The sequence below is a fragment of the Cyphomyrmex costatus genome, unplaced genomic scaffold (genome assembly GCF_001594065.2).
Source record: "Cyphomyrmex costatus isolate MS0001 unplaced genomic scaffold, Ccosl1.0 scaffold141, whole genome shotgun sequence".
NCBI classification, from domain to species: Eukaryota; Metazoa; Arthropoda; class Insecta; order Hymenoptera; family Formicidae; genus Cyphomyrmex; species Cyphomyrmex costatus.
The window spans coordinates 1613565-1617792 of NW_017275402.1; positions in this window are offsets into that span (position 1 = coordinate 1613565).

The window sequence follows — 4228 nt, forward strand, 5'->3', positions numbered from 1 at the left end:
CCGGAAATCGAATGAAATTAAATGAATTTTTTCAAGATAATTTTTCTTTCATAGGATGAATAAGATAATATTTACACAGTAGAAATTGTGTGTTTATAAAATCACTTCTAAAATTATTAAGAAATAAACATCCAATTTTAGATTAAATACGATAAAAAAATTGTCAATATAAAATATATTCAAACACAAATGAATAAACAGTTACTTCTATAGAAACATGACCATTCAATTATCAACAGACATGGCATGTTGTGATCATAAACAATGGTGGATAGTTCGTGAAGTATGCACAGACCCGGTATCCGACTTTTTAAGCAAGATACCACTAAATGATTGTAACTATATTATGATGTTCCTATTCAACGACAAGGCATTCCCCGAGAGCTTAAGCTTCATCAGCGGATTTGGGTAAATTAATAACAAAATAGTTGATTTTTATAGACATTCATAATAACAAAATTGAATTCTTCGTAAAACTGCAATAATTTTATGAAATCATTAGTATAATTCATTGATTGAAAATTACATAATTACAAACAGGATCATAGGATTGTATACTACAGCGGTGATAGTTATAAGTCAAATGATGCGGAAGATCGTCAGTGATATGGCGCCCAAAATTATGTTCGATGATTTACCCTATGTCGACAGAATCCTTCGCCTTTGCTTAGATATTTATTTGGTCCGCGAGAGCGGCGATTTATGTCTCGAAGAAGACTTGTTTGCCAAATTAATCTTCCTCTACAGATCACCGGAAACACTAATCAGGTTAGAGTTTTGCACCAATAGTTTTGTACCATTTTTGGAGTATAGACATTATTAAAATTTTGCAATTTTAATTATATTTATATGAAATCATGATTAGACTAGATTTCACGGTAAAACTTTGATACGAAAAACAATAGCAAACAATACAAAGGATACAAAAATGCTGTAACAAAAACAGTATAAAGTAGCAATTAATGAGATCAATGATAAACAAGATATAAATTTTATATTTTCAGTTATATATTTGCGTATGGAATTTGTTTAATTATATTCTTATACTGATTAAAACATATACACAGAGATATAAGCATAAACATAAAGTAACAAACAAGAATCAATTCACCAATATGAATTAAGCCGTAAAACAATAGACATAAAAAAAAATTAATTTTTTAATAAATATAATGATTGAAAAAAATCGTTTCATTAGATGGACGAGACCGCCCGAAGAAGGAGAACGAACTGATAACGAAGATCAGTATGAAGAGGGAGAAGAAATATCAGAAGAAAGAAGACAAGCAGAACCATCGATTCGTCGTGACTGAATGTAGAAAATATCAGTTCTTAAGTAATCAATGGTTTCTATGCATATTGTGCAATAAACAGATACTCCGGAAATCGAATGAAATTAAATGAATTTTTTCAAGATAATTTTTCTTTCATAGGATGAATAAGATAATATTTACACAGTAGAAATTGTGTGTTTATAAAATCACTTCTAAAATTATTAAGAAATAAACATCCAATTTTAGATTAAATACGATAAAAAAATTGTCAATATAAAATATATTCAAACACAAATGAATATGTAAATTATATATAAATTATACATAAAAAATGTCCATATAAATGTCTTCCAGAGTTGAGCATGTATTTGAAAAATTTTTATTTAAAACACAGTTTTTACAACAAAAAAATGTATTTTATATTTTGTATTTCAGCGGAGCACATGAAAATATTACATATTTTGTATTTAAAATTGAAATGTGGAAAGATTCATGTATTTCGTAATTTAAATAATAAGATTAATTGTCAATCCTAGTATTTGAAATACAAAATATTTTTAATCTTTCGTTATTAATATTAAAATACAAAGTACAAATATTTTTATATATCATTATGAAATATAAAATACGAAACATTTTCATATGGTCTGCTGAGTACAAGATACAATTGTCTCACAAATATCATTTTTCAAACAAAAAAGTATTTCAAATACATGCCTAGCCTTGACATCTTCATTCTTTCATACAATTTTTATCCGTGTAAATTATAGAAGGTTCAGACAATAACTTTTATATTGTTTTTTTTTATATAAAGTAAAGTTTGAAGAGATATGAGAAAAAATTAGCCGTACATATCGTATATAATTATAATAAAATTATATTTATATATAATATACAAAAATTAGATTTTTAATTATTTTTATTTTTTATTAATACTTTTCTAGACTTATTTATATTTTAATATGACAATTTTTTTTTAACGAGAATATCCAAAGAATTAGACGAAAAATTAAATATTTCAAGCATGAAGAACAATTTCAAATTTTTGCACGATGATGAATTTACGTTTATATCGTATATATTGTGTATGTGTGTGTGTGTGTGTGTGTGTGTACATATATACTTATATGTATATGTATATTACATACATATATATATATATAAATACATATTCACATGTATATGTGTATACATGTGTGTGTTCGTATATTTCTCTTTTGTGAATATTGATTCATATTTTTTATTTCATTAATATTTATTATAAAAAAGAATTGTGAACTTCAGAAAAATTAAAAAGAGCTCAATTAACAAATACTGAAATATCAAATGCTGACCAAGGTTACGCAATGCAAATATTTTTACCAAAATATTATAAACATGATAAGATATAAATATATTAAGAATATATAAGAGATATTATCATTATAATATATAATTATATAATTTGTATCAATAATGAAAAATGTGGGGTAAAAGAAGTTTGCAAATACTATAACATCATCTGCTTATATTTAAAAAAAAGTTTTTGTCTCTCTCTCTCTCTCTCTCTCTCTCTCTCATCGTCTACTCAAAAATTTAATACCACCGTATTTGATATAAAATAATTTTAATAAAATGGCTATTCTTATATTTATAATCATGTACACAATTATTTTACGTACATATTTCAATATTATATAAATTTAACATATTTAAATGATAATGAAATGACAGATTCGGTTTATGCAGTTAATCTACTATAATATTTTACTAATAGGTACTGTTATACTTATGTTTATATTTTGCCAATATAACAAATATTTTGGAAAATCTACATATATTTCAGACATTTTACAGTATATTTATATTTATAAACTAGAAATTTTGTTCAAATTAATTAAAGTGCTTTGATTGTGTATTAAAGCTTTCGCGCAAAATATTTGCAAACCGCTGGCATTATAAATTAAAAAAAAAAAATGAATTTATTTGTCAAAAGACAGTGCAATTATTTAAAAATGCCGTTATCGTGAAAATTTGTGTGCTTACAAAGTGAGATATATGTATATGTTTTTAGATTGTGCATTTAAAATTTTTAAATTTAGTTATTTGTAAGACATTGATCGTGAAGTTGACGTGATTTCTCAGTCGTTTTTATACGTATTTTTAGTTGCAAATGCGTAACGGCTTTGCAATTTGGCTAATCAGCCAAAGATATCCATACTTTATAGTATTTTATGAGAAATGTGTGTATCATCGCAAGAAAAAGTGTTTATAATGTATTTGAATAATGTGTATATGAAAATATAGCAGCTCACTGATACGAATTATTAAAAGATATTGTTTCCAAATATATATACATATATACTTATATATATATATATATATTCTTTTCTAAAAATACCTTTTATAATATCCTGAGAACTTTATTAATATTTTATGAGAAAAACACGTAATTTTATTTATTTCAATAAATCATTAAATTTAAAATTTAATTTACTGCGTTAAATATTGCAACAGTATAAGAATAAAATTGTCTTAGTAATTTTGATGCACATAAGAAACTATGTAATACGAAACATAAAAACAAATTTTGTAAGTAAATAAAAACTCATTTATTATATAAATGTTAAAAATTTTTATTATAGGATAAACTCTTAAAATAGTGCGCATGTATCTAAGAATTAGTATCTAACATTTTTGTAAAAAAATAAATTATTTTAACGATATATAATGTCGTCGATATTTCAGTAAGTCAACATATTTATTTCACTATATGTATTAATATTTAATTGTTTTGTATCATTATTATATTACCATAGTATTAGATAAAAATATCAATAGTTTAGTAAGTATATGGCAGTTTTCGTGTGAAAATCTTTTTTTTCAATTTTATATATCTTTTAAAATGTCAAGCAATTAAAATGCATTGTGAATGTCTTCATTAGCACTTTGTGCAAAAAACAAAATATTTCGTG